Source organism: Ahaetulla prasina, chromosome 2 (genome assembly GCF_028640845.1).
Source record: "Ahaetulla prasina isolate Xishuangbanna chromosome 2, ASM2864084v1, whole genome shotgun sequence".
Classification (NCBI taxonomy): Eukaryota; Metazoa; Chordata; class Lepidosauria; order Squamata; family Colubridae; genus Ahaetulla; species Ahaetulla prasina.
This window is the reverse complement of record NC_080540.1, coordinates 120686925-120703673: the sequence shown is the minus strand read 5'-3', so window position 1 is coordinate 120703673 and position 16749 is coordinate 120686925. Positions and strand designations below refer to the sequence as shown.

At 40.2% G+C, this 16749-nt stretch overlaps 1 long non-coding RNA gene across 1 annotated transcript in view; it reads left to right on the top strand.

Annotated features, from left to right (window-relative positions):
• LOC131193255 (uncharacterized) overlaps nucleotides 1-11204 on the top strand; it is a 39351-nt gene extending 28147 nt beyond the window's left edge. The window contains exons 2-3 of the long non-coding RNA XR_009153871.1: nucleotides 9020-9162; nucleotides 9976-11204. This is a non-coding gene — a long non-coding RNA (uncharacterized LOC131193255). The remainder of the gene's footprint in view (nucleotides 1-9019; nucleotides 9163-9975) is intronic.
• The last annotated feature ends 5545 nt before the right edge of the window (nucleotides 11205-16749 follow it).

Here is a 16749-nt window from a genome sequence, read left to right as displayed (position 1 = left end):
CAGGTGAGTGTGAATGTGTGCTAGCTTTAGAAGAAAAAAGCAAAATAACAGAAGGAAAAAAAAAATAGGAGAAAAAATCCCACCAGTTCCCAAGAGACTGAAATTTCAGGAGACTTCATCCCCTCCCTCTTCTCCTTCCCACCTGTTTAGTGGAAGACAGAGGCTTCCATTTTCTCAGAAAGTCTGTGAAACTAACACAAAACAAATTTATTTATTTATTTATTTAGTCACAACAATATATGTAACTATCATACAGAAAGGTTATATAGTGTATAAAGGTATAAGCATATATATATATATAGGAAGAAGAAAAGAAAAAGAATAGGACAGGAACGGTAGGCACGTTTGTGCTCTTGTGCACTCCCCTTATGGTCCTCTTAGGAATGGGGTGAGGTCAATAGTAGAGAGTTTTTGGTTAAAGCTTTTAGGATTATGAGAAGAGACCACAGAGTCAGGTAAAGTATTCCAAGCACTGATGATTCTGTTACAGAAGTCATATTTTCTGCAATCTAGATTAAAGCGGTTGACATTAAGTTTAAATCTATTGATTGCTCTTGTATTATTGCAATTAAAGCTGAAGTAGTCTTTGACAGGAAGGACATTACAATAGATGATTCTATGAGTTAAACTTAGGTCTTGTCGAAGGCGACGGAGTTCCAAGTTTTCCAAGCCCAGGATTTCAAGTCTAGTGGGATAAGGTATTTTGTTGTCTACAAAAATGAGTGACAATATCCTGATTTTGACACCTTAATCAATCCAGACTTAGAACAGATGGTGAAGTGTATCAAAATTATTCTAGGCTTTTATTTGAAATTCTTCAGTTGCATCTAAAATCTGAGCAAGGGCTTGTCTATAAGCCACTACAGAAAATACTGGAGCCATACAACACAAGTTGAAAGTAAGCATAATTAGAAATATTGCCTGAAGTACTATTAAAAGTTACAGCATTGCGCTCACTTTCAATCCTCTGAGAAGTTTTCAGCTTCCTGTCTCAAGGACAAAAGGGTGAATTTTTTTTTTTTTATCAATTCATACAATAGAGATAGAAGCAACCTTTCCAGGTGTACCCTGCTAAGAGCAGAAACATTCTTTTTACAGGCATTTAATGAAAGCCGGTTCATCCTCACCAAATATAAAAAGCAGGAACAGAATCCTATCAAATATTTGCTGCTAACAAGGATAGCTCTCTGCTGAGCAGTTGAAGCTTAACAAGGGCAAACAAACATATTGTACATAATAAACAGGCCTATGTGCCCATTACTAGATATGGGTCAGTGATTCAATGATATCATTTTGAGGTCTACTAAAAGAGTATGCAAAGTTATGATTTGTGACTGTGTTATGTGACAGTAATTCTTTCTTCATTACATACTAAAGAAATATTGCTTCTTGACCCGAAAGAAGACACTAAAAAATACTTAGAAACCTTACAGAAATATAACTAATGCCAGGTGGTGCCTACTCCAACATATTCAAACACTAATCACATCCAGAACTCCCCCACAGATCCATTTATCTTACCTTAGAATTGAAGTATTTAGCCTCCAGAGCAGTGGTGGGATTCAGCCAGTTCGCACCACTTCGGGAGAACCGGTTGTTAACTTTCTGAGCAGTTTGGTGAGCTGATTATTGGAAGAAATCATTAAGGTAGAGAACCGGTTGTTAAATTACTTGGATCCCATTACTGCTCCAGAGCCATTAGTTATACAAATGTTGCCAATGGGACGGAGGAAGTTTATGAAAACTCACTATGGGGAAGTGGAATGTGTATCTTTATTCCCTAGTTATGGAAGAAAAGGTATGATATTCTGGGAAGTCAGAAAAAAAATAGCCTGAACTACAAGGTGGCTAGGCTAGGTGGCTGAGTGGCTAAAATGCTGAGCTTGTCGATTAGAAAGGTTAGCAGTTTGGCGGTTCAAATCCCTAGTATAGGGTCTCCTGCGTGAGCAGGAGGTTGGACTAGATGACCTCCAATGTCCCTTCCAACTCTGTTACTGTTACTAGAGTTGGACTCATCTGTGGAAAGCAAATGGGAATAATTTTTATACCTGCGTCATTGACTAATAATGTTGGGTATCGAGTTCCTGATAAAAGGAGATTGAAAAGTTGGCAGTTGTAGAAATAGGGCACAATTTGTTTATAGGAATCCAAACTATAGTATATCTGATCAAATCAGCATGGTACAGTATATGAGAGGAAGAAGCTCCTGGATTTCTGGAGGCTAAAAGAGAAATGGTGAAAAGCATGACCTCCACATTATGAAATTGAGAAACAGGGTTCTTTTGTATTTTTAATGATATCACCAATAGTTCTAACTATAGAAGATCAATGGGATACTTTTTGAATAAAGAACAGACTTTATTCAGTTTTGCGGAAGAAAAGGTGAGAATGAATTGAAACTTATCCACTGATCTACCCTGTCTTCAGGACTGGGAAATCTTTAATCTGGACAACTCAAAATTCTTCACATCTCAACCAGAGCTTTGGACTCTCCTCAACCATGCCTCTGATCTGGGTTAATGTTATTTGCCCTGCTATTTGCCATATTTATCTTGTGCAAGTTGAGGAAATAAATATCTGATGGATCTTCCATTTGTTGCAAATTGAAGTCAGGAAAGAGACTGTAACTGGGTTCATATATAATATTAAGTCAAAATGTGGTTTTGGGGTTGTTGTTTTTTTTGGCTCAACAGTTAGATAGGTGTATCTAGCCATTGATTTTTGAAAACTGAAGTTCAGTGTGGATTATAAATCCAGCCAACAGTTTCTTATCCATAAATCATGATTTAGAAATCTGTGATTTATCCAAACATGGGAGTCTTGCTTGTAACACATATCCTCTTCCAATCTACCCCTGCTTATTTCTGACATGGGGACTCCGAGCTGAGGTGAGGCAAGGCCCACATTTTTTCCCTACACTGTGGAGCATTATAGCCAAAAAGGCAACTGGATGTGAGAGCCAGACTGCCAAGATTTTCTCTAGATTAAAGAGAGAACTGGAGATTGCCCATATGTACTCTAGAACAACTCATTTTGTGGGTAGACAGCAGAAATGATTTTTGCAGCAACTTGTGATCAATTGAGAATCATGGGTTCCGTCATGCTCTGAGCCATAAGGGCAGCCTTTCATGGACTTTAAATCATCTTTTAAATTACTTTGGCATTTTACTGTTTTTATTGTCTCTTTAGGATAAAAAAAAAATCTTCAAAATTCAAAAAGCCTACAAGTTGCTGGGAAAGTTTTCCTTCAGTTTGTTTAAAAATAAAGGATGTTATGTCTTTGTGAGTTTTTATTTTTTTACATTTTGTAATTTTTTTTAACAATATACTGCAAAGGAGTGACTTTAGAGTTGTTTCTAAAGAATATAAATGTTAAAGCTGTGTGAAGTTGATTTAAAGAAAGACTTTGAAATTAATTAGAATGATCCTTTAGTGTGGGAAAAAAACTGTTTTGTTTACATTTTAGATGCAAATCAAAACTTTGAAAGTTGATTACAAAAGCACAGGATGGCTACTTTAAAGCAAACTTTTGATCTGTGGGCTGATGAAATGCTTGAGTTTGTTAACTCTTTCCTGAAATTAATGGTTGTTATGGAAGATGAAGAAAGTCCTTTAAAGTGGACTTTAAGGTGAACTTAAAAATTACAACTCCTAAGAAAGAGATGGAACTACTGGATTTACAAGCGAAATATAATGATAATTTGAAAATCAAATAATGTACCCAAAGAGAGTTACGGACTGTCCTTTAAAATTGAAAAATAGGAGACTTATTGGTGTTATTTCATGGAAATTAGAAAATGACAAGTCCAAGGATAAAGATGATAATGTCAAGAGAAGAGGCAAGTATCTGAAGAAAGCAGGAGTTAGAACTTTGTCTATGGGATTATATTATGTCTGTCTGTCTGTCTGTCTGTCTGTCTGTCTGTCTGTCTGTCTGTCTGTCTGTCTGTCTATCTATCTATCTATCTATCTATCTATCTATCTATCATAACATTATTGAAAAATTAATCAATCAATTAATATAATATTGACCCCAATGTGAAAAGTTTTCATCAATCTCACCTTGCTGGTATTACTTTACTGTTAGATTTAGTCAATATGCAACCGTTGCTACCTAAGGATTATGGATGGTTTTTTTTTAGGTTTACTATTAACAAGCATTCCCTAGTGATCCCCGGCTAATTGGTAGATTTAATTAGCAGACACCTGCTGTTTGGTAAGAGGAATGTTCTTGAGTGATGAATTCTAGCTGAATCTTTCTTCTGCTCCTTAAATCTTTGCAGCCAAGTATGCTGAGCCCAAAACTTCTGGTATTGATTCATGAAGAGCAAGATTTTTGCAATACATCACCAGGTTCCTTTGGAGACAATGGAGCAATAGGGAGTCAGTATGGTCTCTTTGTCTGCTAAGAGCCAAATAATAGTATGTTGTGTTTTGGGATGAAATTCTGCAAGATGGATTTCTATGGAAAGAGTTGGAGCTCAGGGCTACAGCATGACTATGATGTTCCAATTTAATCTTCAATAACTCTAGGAAATATTCCAAAAACTACTAGCCAGTGGCTTTTTTCAATCAATATATTAGGCCTTCACTTGCTTAACTAAGGTTTCTTGAATAAATCACATCTGTCTGGGTTTGCACACTCTGTTGTGCCATAAACCCATGGTTTACAAATTACAATGGTTGTCCTCACCCATTCATCAACCTTAGTATGCCTGAATTTGCATGTGAACGCAGCCATTGCTGACAGTTTTATACCAGGTGGCTGAGTAGTATGGCTTGATATCAGACAATTTCCTAAAACCCTAATTATGTTTGTGTGAAATATGACAAAGAGGTCCCTCTGTGCACCACTGATTTGTCCCTTCAGTGTCTCTGCGTGCCTACATCAATGTAGTGGACCCACTTCATTCAGGCATTTTGTCTTGCCTAAGTCCCATCCTTGTTGCCCTCATTCCAAATGAAGCACATGAGCGCTTACTATTTCCAGCTGCAGTTCTGCAAATAAAACCAATACCATCAAAATCTGTCCACCTGTCTCTGGAATGAGTTTCCTCCTGAAACCCAGGTGGTTCCCACTTTGATGTCATTCTTGAGGCTCTTAAAGCCATGGCTGTTCCCCCAGGTTTTAGGGTAAGGTGGTTGGAGCCTCCACTAGATGTATGATAGTGGTGAATCTGCTGAATGCATATCTGTTTGCTGTTTACAGTGGCTAAGACACTGAGCTTGTCAATCAGAAAGATTGGCAGTTCGGTGGTTCAAATCCCTAGTACAGGTCTCCTGTGTGAGCAGGGGGTTGGACTAGATGACCTCCAAGGTACTTTCCAACTCTGTTACTGTTATTTTTATGTTTCCTTGTATTGTGAGCCACCCAGAGTGAGTCTGGAGTGGGGTGACTCCTAAACTGAACAAACAACTAAATTGAATCAATCTCCCTGGTGCTGTCTTATAGCACTTACACTAGCACTTAGACTTACCACTTCACAGTACTTTCCAGCCCTCTCTAAGCAGTTTACAGAGTCAGCATCTTGCCCCCAACAATCTGGATCCTCATTTGACCGACCTCGGAAGGATAGAAGGCTGAGTCAACCTTGAGCCGGTGAGAATCTAACTGCTGGCAGTAGGCAGTGAGCTAGCCTGCAGTACTGCATTCTAACCACTGCACCACCATGGCTCTACAGGCAGAATAAAGTAGCAACAATCCTCATATAGGTCTCTTTCACAGTGTTGTGTCTCGTCCAATCTCACCTCAGCCGGGGTCTTCTTATCTGCTTCCGAACACGGAGGAATGTTCTAGTATGCCTCCCGGCCCCAGCCCTGGCTCCATGCCCAGACAGGCTGAAGAGGAAGAAATACCTCCAGCCCCCAGCTCTGGCTCCATGCCCAGGCAAACGGAGCAACTAGACCACTCCCCCTCCTCCACAGCATGTGAGCCTGAGGGAGGTCAATTACCAACAGCTGCCGACTGGTGTGACCCTCGCGTCAGAAGACTTGATAGGCGGAGGCAACAGAAGGAAGGGAGGGGCAGGCCTGGATAAGTGCTGAGTCATGGAGCCACACCCCATGGCCTATATAAAGGACCTGCTTTCTGGCATTCTCTGAGTCAGGCAAAGTCTAAACATATCTTGCTGAAGTCACTTTCTGGTCTCCTGCCTGCCCTGAGGACTTCGCTAGGACTTTGGCAGAGCTGCAGAGGCACACCTGATTCGGATTTCCCTGACCCGGCCGTCAGCGGAGGAGTGGGACACGACACACATAATGTATGAGGTCCCTCTACCCAAGGACTAATAAATCTCTAGCTCTAAAGCAAACTCGCTCTAAAGCAGGGGTATCAAACTCGCGTTGTCACATGATGTATCGTGACTTTTCCCCCTTCACTAAACTGGGCGTGGCCAGCGCATGACGCATCTGGTCTGCGGGCTGTGAGTTTGACACTCCTGCTCTAAAATACTTTAGCAATGACCCTAGAACTTCTCTCTAGTCTGAAAGGTGGGCAGTCTATACCTTTCTGTAAGAAAGAAAAGAACAGTAGAGCCATGTCAGGAAGAAGTAAAATGCCAGCCAAGCGTTTGGCTCGCTTGACTGCACCTGGAAGTTTATATATCCAAGGAGCACTGGAATGACAGATTTTTTTTCTTCTTCTCTATTGCCAGCAGCCATTTCTCCTCATTATTCAGAGCAGCAGCAAGGTGCTTTCTGTAGCCATTATTTCCTTGCTGAGCAAAACACCTTCTGGTCTGGGTGGAACTTAAGTCAGAACTTCTGACCTCCCTCGTTCTTCCTGGTAATGTTATTTCAAGCAACTCACTCTCTGGATGAATTCCTTCTGGAATGTCAGAATCGAAGCTAGACATTTCCCATTCCAGGGCTGTATTTGTGTAGTTTTACAAATATAAATGAAGGAGGGAGGGTGGGGTATCATCCCAGTTTGCTTTTTTATACTTTTCAAACAATTAATGAGCTCCTCATCAGATCAAAACTAATTTTATATTCTTGTATTATTAATAGGGAACATACATTATCCTCCTGGGTGATGAGTTCAAGTCGGACTCTAATGAAATTGATTTTCTCGGGCAGAGAAATGTTCGTAATATGAAAGTGCAGCATATATAAATCATGCTGTTGGCTAACTAGCCGAGCCCATTAAGCTCTTCTTGAGGAATGTTGATGGCAGCTTCATGGGCTTTGCAGTGAAATTCAGAAAGAAACTATCTTCTGAAATTAAGTTCTGTCAGGCAGGATTTTTTTGGCCATGCTGTGGAAAAAAAAAAGAGAACTGTTGGGTAGAGCTGGTTGCCTGAGATCAAGGTGATAAATGGCCTATTTTCACAGTCCTGAGCCAGCCAAAATAATGGACACAAATAGTCTAGAATGGTTTGAAAGTGGGGGAAGAGAGAGGATGCAGAAGTATGACCTATGAAGAAAGTTTTGTTCAGGGCTTATTTAGTGACTTTTTTTTTCTTAAGTGTTAGTTGAGGACTTACAGTTTTACAGGTATTCCTCAACTTATGACCACAATTGAGCCCAATATTTACGTTGCTAGGTGAGAGATTTGTTAAATGAGTTTCACCCCATTTTAAAACTTTGTGTACTGCATTTGTTCAGTGAATAGCTGCAGTTGTTAAAATATTAACACGGTTGTTAAGTGAATCTGGCTTCCCCATTGACTTTGCTTGTCAGAAGGTTGCAAAAGGTGATCACAGGACTCCGGGACGCTGCAACCATCATAAATGTGAGTCAGTGGTCAACTATCTGAATGTAAATCACGTGACCATGGGGATGCTGCAACGGTCATAAGTATGAAACATGTTCATAAATCACTTTTTTCAGTGCCGTTGTAACTTTGAACAGTCACTAAGTGAACTGTTGTACGTTGAGAACTACCTGTATTGTGTTTTCCTCCTACGTATGGTACAGATAGTCCTTGATTCATTTAATGACTGTTAAAAGTTACCACAACACTCAAAAGAGTGGCTTATGACTGGTCCTTGCACTTATAACTGTTACAGCATCCTCACAGTCATATGATCAAAATTTGGTTCCTTAGCAACCGGCATACAGTTATAACAGTTGCAGAGGCCTGGACCTTTTTAACCAGCTTCCGACAAGCGAAGTCAATGGGGGGGAGTAAGATTTGCTTAACAACTGCATGATTCACTTAACTGCAATGATTCGTTTAACAACTGTGGCAGAAAAGCTCAATAAAATCACTTATGTGGATTCACTTAACAGACACCAAGCAACAGAAATTCTGGTCCCAATTAATATAATTTTCATCCATTTTCCACAATTTAACTTCCAAAAGTTGACAATTCTTGGGGCAAGATGTATGTTGTGGTCCATCCGCAGCCTGCAGAGCTGGAAGCAGAGTCAGACAGTAAGGAGGCTGGGGAGCACAATGGGCCACTCCTGGTCTCAGGGGAAGGCCCGGACGAGGGCTCTGCGTCAGAGGCAGAGGGAGCGACGTACAGACTTCGGATCCTCCTGAGGCGGACAGCAGAGAGGCAGAGGAACAGGAGGAGCCTATTCCTAGTGCACGCATGCGAAGAGCTGCCAGAAGGCAAGAGCAGTTAAAGCAAAATGGAGTAAGGCCAGGAGATGATTGGCCCCTCCCATAAGGCTTAAAAGAGCAGCAACGGCTCTCGGGTTTTTTGTAGGAAAGCAACGTTGCTACAATTGTTTCTTGTTGGTGTCTCTTGTTTCTGAACTTCATGGGGTTTTGCCAAGAAAAGCCTTTGGCAGAGTGCCAAAGAAGACAAAGGTTTGTGATAAAGCTGAAGGACTTTTTCTGAAGGACTTGTTTTGGAATTATTTTGGACTAAACTGAGAATGAAGTAATTCTCAGCTGTTCTAATAAAATATCTTTGTTTAGGACTGATTGTATTTGGTAATAACTACTTGGGCCTAGGTCACAACAATGTGACAGGAAGTCACAGATTGTTCTACCTCATCCAGGGATCATATTATTTCTTTACCTTTACCTTTACCTTATCTTTATCTATCTTTGTCTATTTGCTAGGATCAGAATGAAAATGTAGGGAAGAGGAGAGATTTGTTTATTCTGAAATCAATCTTCAGGGGAAACTGCTGAGAAGAATTGGAGACCCGCTTACCAGGGGTGAAATGTACTTACCTTTCCTACCGGTTCACTTTGCTGGGAAGGTAAGAGCGCTCCGTGTGCCTTCCGTGTTTCGTATGCCATCCACATGACCACAGAGACGTCTTCAGACAGCGCTGGCTCTTTGGCTTTGAAACAGAGATGAGCACTGTCCTCTAGAGTTGGGAATGACTAGCACACATGTGCGGGAGAACCTTTACCTTACCATGCCCTGTAAGTCTTAGGACCATGCTAGGTGCCTATTAGCAGCAGTCCAGCTCTTCTTAAAAACTGGGAGACTGGAACCTTCTGGGATGATAACAGATTTTGCTAACTGCTGATAGGATTATACCTGCTGAAGCACACCTTATTCTCCTAGAAGCAGAGACAGAGAATAACTTCTGTGTTAGAGAGAGGTTGAACAATTGTTCAATTGTTTCTCTGTACATGATTTGATGATGCAGCCAGGTGAGGGGGAGGTTCTTGTTCCCTATTGACAGTATATATTCCCCCACAAAACCATTACAGTCCTTTTATACTCCTGCCAATCTCTAGCTCTGTGTTTATTTGCTCACAATTCATGGTGTGCCTGCAGTGCTCAGCAAGAAACACTCTAGGGGTTTACTTTATCAAGAGCATCGCTTCATTGATGGAGTCTTGCCCAAAAAACTCCACAGAAAGAGCTTTGTGCCTCAAAGGGAAATCCACATGATTAAACACAACATTCATTGTGTGATTAGATAAATAAAAAGTCAGGAAAGAAAAGTGCAGAGTATATAGAGAAGCACTTAATGAGGAGAAGGGTGATGAAAAGTGTGTTGTGGGTGTACTCCAACTGTGTGATCCTAGCATTAAAAGAGAAATGTTTCTTGTTTCAGTGGAAAGGTCTCAGCCTCTACAAGCCCACATCCCAAAACTTCAAAGAATGGATGGGCTGCTTCTTGGTAAACTAGGAGTGATCGTAATGGAGTTGCTCTGGTACACGACATTTTGGGGTTTTCTCAAGTGGTACTGCATTCTTTCTCATGTCAGCAGAGCCTGAATTGTTTTAAAGGAAGAGCAAGATAATCATTGAACCCAGTCCATTCTCTGTCTCTGTCTCTTTGTGTCCTTCTAAAAGTCTAGAATGTCAAGATTGCAGAAGAAGCTGCGAGGCAGCCAAGCTTTCAAAGGTGAGGAGCCCAGCCAAAGACTAAGAAGGTCTTCCAAACACAAGAGCAAGACATTAGGAAGAATCAGGTTCCAAGATGGAGTACTAGAAATATCTAGATGACAAGATGCAGAAGTTCAGTCCTACCCAGAAAATCAAAAGACCAACCCAGAAACCTTGTTTCCATGCTTGCTTTTAGAAATGAGAGTTTATAAACCTGAACCTCCACTCAGTTACTAAGGGCATCTGGAAATTATTCCTACTTGTGAGTAGGGTCTTGTAAGCTTTTACTTATGAGGAAGGTTTGGTGGGGGGGATTGAAAATTAGCTTGGACCAGTCACCAAGCTCAACTGCAGTCTCCAAACCCAGTGAGGTGGACTCACACATAAGGATCTGAATCTAGAACTTCCCTTGAAAGGAAACTCTATTAGAGTTAGGGACTTCTGCAAAATGATTGCTTTGTGGAAGATTCTAGGTCCACCAATAATGATTCTCCCAAGAGAAGCAAGATAAACCTGCTGTTCCCAACATGAAGAGGAGAAGATTATCTGCGATGGAGTGAGTCAATGATGAGCCTTGTAAGAGGTCTTATATTTTCCCTTCCTCGTTCCAGAATTCAGGCAAGGCACTGAATTCAGGTGAGCATTCTGGCCATATTTCAATTCAATTTTCTTCATCACAGTCCCAACTCACCTACCTATGCCATTTTCTATGTACTGTATATGTGTTTTCTCCTTTCAGAATAGCCAGCTCACACTCTTTCCTCTTAATAAATGCTGAATTTGTACAATTGTACCTGTAAACTAAACCGATACTGAAGTGCATGCTATAATTCACTTGAGCCAATTTGCGGGAAAGAAGAGAAAACATTGAGATATACCTGTAAAAAAAAATTAGGAGGGAAAATACACTCAGAGTTAAATGTAAATATTAGAAGATCACCGCTACGAAACAGTTGTAAAAAGGGAATGTATGTTACGTGTTTTGTGTTTATTATGTTGTGTTGTGTTATAAATAAAAAACTTTATAATGTAAAAAATAAAACCACCAGTTTTGCTGGGAGGATGAGGCACATGGTTAAGTGCCATAATGAAGTTCCATTGGGAATCCTGGTGTCCAAGATGCCTTGTCTACTCTACCATGAGAAATAAAAACAGCATTTGGAAATTAAGTGGTCTAGAGAGATGGAAACAGTTGGAAGTGCAATGAAAAATCAAAATGTTTTTCCCAAAGGAAAAATCATAACAGAACTATGAATCAATAAGCAGAAAAATAATAGAAATATACCTGCTTGTATAAATAAGTAACAGATGGTCTTGTGTGTTTTATATTTTAGGTTCGCACACCTTCCATCAAAACAAATCCTGGGATATCTGCAGCAAATTGTGCAAACAAAACCAATGGATTATATTTTAGAGGGGAAAAAAAGAGCATTAGGATGTTGAATAATGGTTTCCCTTTATTTCTATTAAAAGTGACATTTACAAGACCAAAAGCTATTTCTAGTCTAGGCTACTTCATTTTGCCATGTTATTGTGTTACATGCTGCTATAGGAAAATTTTCACTTATTGGTTTTATTTTAATCTATGTACTGTATATACCACCCGGCATTACCTTTCTGCAGTTTGCAATAATAAGATGAAACATATAGAAATATTTCAAGCCCAAACTCAGCATGGCAACCCATTATGAGTAAAAAAAAAAAAAAGAAGCATGAAAATGATCCACCAAACACTTCAATGAATAGTTAGGACTGTAGAAATAATAATTGCAACCAGCCTGCCTTCTATTGAGGACCAGTGTATTGCACGAGTGAGAAAGAGGGCTGTGAAAATATCTACAGACCCCTCACACATCCTGCATATAAACTGTTTCAACTTCTTTGCTCAAGATGACACTATAAGGCATTGCACATCAAAATGACCAGACATAAAGACAGTTTTACCCCCATGCTATCACTCTGCTAAACAACTAATTCCCACAACACTGTCTTATGCTCTGGGATGCCAGATCACCTAATAGGGCTGTATTACTATTACTATTATCCTTCTCATATTTCCTATTTCCTTAGCTTCTTATGACTATAACTTTGTTGTTTGTATCTTATGATTTATGTTGATTGCTTTTATTTAGTATCCTATTATGATTTATTTTGTTTGCTTATTTAGTATCCTATGACCATTACCAAGTTTGTATCTTATGATTTATGATTATTGTATTTTATGAATACGATCATGATTTATCACTTGTTGCTTGTGTGTACACTGAGAGCTTATGCACCGGAGACAAATTCCTTAGGTGTTCAATCACACTTGGCCAATAAAGTATTCTATTCTATTCTAAAACATACTAAGAGGAAAAAAGCGTAGCTCCCAAGGGAGGTTGTTCTGAATTGCAGAATCAGTATGGAGAAAGACTATCTTTAGGCACACATTCCTCTGGAACTAGAGCCTTCTGTCTGCATTTGCCTGCATGGCCCAGGAAGATTCCACTTAGAAAACATGCTTCTAAGATATACTGGAGCCAAACCATGTAGATATCTCCTGGTAGCCAATTAAGTAACTTAAAATAAATGTTATTCTGCTGTCTAGTTGCTACATTTTGTAAAAGCTATAGCTTCCAGGTCACCTCTGAAGATAATCCCATATACATCACATAACTGTAAGCTAAGTGATGATTAAGGAATAAGTGCTGGAGGACATTCTGGCCAAATCTGGGCCTGCAACAGGTACACTAGCTAAAGCTAGTGGGATGGATGCTCCCCAGCCATGACCACCATCTGCTTTTTAGGTACCACCCACAACTTCAGGATATCCTCAAATTATCCTCAGGATGCCCTCAAATTATGAACCAGCTCCATTGGAAGGAGAACAACATTCTTCAGAGTAACTATTGGGACCGGGGTTATTATATTGTTTGGTGAGGACCAGCAGCCCTAAAATTTAATCAGTATTTGTTTCCCCCTGTCTTAATCCTCAGAGCTTCCAAGTATTGGTTTGAAGCTTTCATGGTGACTTCCCCCATTGATATCATTAAATGTTAAATATATGATATTTAATGCCATGTTAAACAAGGGGACCATTTAATCCTGAATAACCCCGTATTGGAGAAACCTAGAGCTTCAATGCTTCTCCCTCAGCACTATCAGCTGAAAAAAAACCACTTAAGTGGGAGCAGAATGTCTGTTGAATGTCTGCCCCCAACCTTCATCAACAATGGTATTGAATGCTATCAAGAAATCCTATACAAGCAGTTGGGGCCTCTGCCTAGGTTCCAAAGAAGGTCATCAACCAGAGCAAGTGACATCAATTCTGTCACAGAACAGAACAACAGAGTTGGAAGGGACCTTGGAGATCTTCTAGTCCGACCCACTGCTCAAGGCGGTTGGAGATGCTATACCATTTCAGACAAATGACTGTCCAATCTCTTCTTAAAAGCCTCCAGTGGTGGAGCATCCTCAACTTCTGAAGGCAAGCCATTTCACTGGTTAATTGTTCTGTCAGGAAATTTCTCCTTAATTCTAGGCTGCTCCTTGATTAGTTTCCCTCCATTTACTTCTTGTTTTGCATTCTGGCACTTTGGAAAATAGGTCCCTCTTCTTTGTGGCAGTCCCTCAAATATTGGAACACTGCTATCATGTCCCCCCTCCAAGTCCTTCTTTTCACTAGACTATACATACCCAATTCCTGCAACTGTTCTTCATATGATTTAGCCTCTAGCCCAGGGCTGTCAAACTCCCGGCCCGCAGACCAAATGCGTCATGAACTGTCCACACCCACGCCCAGTTTAGTGACAGGAAAAAAAGTCCTGATATGTCACATGACACTGCCGTGATGACGTAAGCTTGACACCCTGCTCTAGCCCCTTAATCATCTACGTTGCTCTTCTCTGCACTCTTTCCAGAGTTTCAACATCTTTTTATATTGTGGTAACCAAAACAGGATGTGGTACTCCAAGTGTGATCTTGGCTTGAATCCCAAATGAAAAGGACCCTAATCTTCCATTCATCTGCAGTTGATTCTTCATCAGTTTTTCAACAAGTTTACTTGACAGGAGACTAAACAAAAGTTGCCTAAAACAGAAGTTTCTTCAAAAGAGGGCAGACCACTGCCTGCTTCAAGGAAGGCAAAATAATACTCTCCCTCATTGCAGCATTGACAAACTCTCAGAACCAACTGTTTAAGCCTTGTCAAATCAAATCAAATCAATCTTTATTACAGTCATAGATCAGCATATTATGTCTTGTCTGGCTGCCTGAAGGAGCCAAAGATGAACATAAATCATGTCAATTTTGGTGCAGTTCAAGCCACAGTGCACTCCATCTATTCCCTTGAATTCTACAAGTTCAAAACAATGTCAGATTACTACACAGGACATCACCTCAGTCACTGTCGTGGTTTCTGACTAATTGGCATCCAACTCTGAGTGGATACAAGATACTTTACAAGCAAAAATATCCATGAACTCATCTGACATGCTCACAGGCGTTTTATCCAACCCGCATTTCTGTGAAAGGATCTGGATAATCCTGTACAGAGATATTGAGGATGAAACTGTGGAGTCAAGAAGCATAGAGAAAAAGAAGAAATGATGCTTTCCCATTCTTATCATCACTGTGTGGGCTCAAGCATGAGCTTTTCTCAATACCCAGGTAAGTGCCCGTTTCTGCCATTACTACTGTAGGTATTTTTTAAGCTCTCCAGTAAACCTGCTTGGGATTTCAGAGCAGCAATTTCACCAACCACCAGGGCTGTTTCTGTATTCCACTCTTCAGCCAGGGTTACTCATGAAAAAGTCAGGAAAAAAGCACCCTCTGGAAATTCTATGGATCTATTAGGCATCAGGAGCAGAGCATTTCAATTGGTCTTCTGCCATTTCAGAAGTTCAGAGTGTCCATGATTTACAATCTGACAAAGAAATTATCTGACATGACAAAGGACATTAAAATCCTTCCACTCCAAGTTAGGTCATATCTCATCTGCTCTGAAGTGCAAAACTAGTGTGTCCCTCCTATGTGAATTGGGACTAAAAGTTTTTGGGGATAAGGCCATGCAGGCCATTTATTCATTTATACAACCAAAGACCTACATACAAACACCCGTGAAAACCTCAGAAAACATATATATATATATATATATATATATATAGGTCTTTGGTTGTTCGGGTTTTCTCCCGTGTAAAATTGGAAGTGTCTTGGCGACGTTTCGACGAAGTCTCATTCGTCATCTTCAGGCTTCAGCTTCGTGCTTCTGGGAGCAATGTGTGATCGCAGCTGTTTCTTCCTTTTAACTGCTAGTGGGGGTTTGAACTGATTGGGTGGGAGCTTGGCTGTGCTCTGATTGGATGGGGGTTTTTCTGTGCTCTGATTGGCTGGGGGTGTGTCCTGTGTTGGTGGGGGCTTGGTTGTGCTCAATCTAGTCAATGTAGCACGACCACAAAGCCAAACAACAGCTATGCAGCTCACCAGCTCAAATCCCCCTGCAGCACAGACTTATATATAATTCATGATGTGTTGTTTTTATCTATGACAATGTTTGTGTATACTGTTGTGACAAAATAAATAATAAAAAAAAAGAATAGAATTTTTTATTGGCCAAGTCTGATTGGACACACAAGGAATTTGTCTTGGTGCATATGCTCTCAGTATACATAAAAGAAAGATACCTTCATCAAGAATCATAAGGTACAACACTTAATGATAGTCATAGGGTACAAATAAGCAATCAGGAAACAATATCAATATAAATCATAAGGATACAAGCAACAAAGTTACAGTCATACAGTCATAAGTGGAAGGAGATGGGTGATGGGAAAGATGAGAAGATTAATAGTAGTGCAGATTTAGTAAATAGTTTGACAGTGTTGAGGGAATTATTTGTTTATCAGAGTGATGGCGTTCGGGGAAAAACTGTTCTTGTGTCTAGTTTTTCTGGTGTGCAGTGCTCTATAGCGTCTTTTTGAGGATAGAAGTTGAAATGTCCAGGATGCGAGGGGTCTGTAAATATTTTCACAGCCCTCTTTTTGGCTGGTGCAGTATACAGGCCCTCAATGGAAGGCAGGTTGGGAGCAATTGTTTTTTCTGCAGTTAGCCTTGATGGCAGTCTGACTGCCATCTGTTGGGAAACCAGTAGGCTTCCTTGTGCTGCTGATTGGCTGTAAATGTTGGACCATGTAAGTAACTTTAGGAAGAAGTGAGAAAGGTAGAAAAACTTTGATCTGCTGTATCAATAACAAACAGAATTACCAGGAGGATTTCACATTAATTGGGTAAAGAAGGACTGTAGGAAAGGATCCATTTCAGCTTAGCAGAACCACAAAGAAGCCTTTCCAGATTTAAGTATCCAGAAAGACTTTTGCCAAGGCAGAGAGAGAAGGGCATCCATTAGCATTCCATTCCCCTTCCCCACAAAATATTTCATTGTTTTTCACCCCGATTATAATGGATAAAGTTATTAATATTGCCTGAGAGCATAGAAATAGTTGCCAGACGAGATCCATGA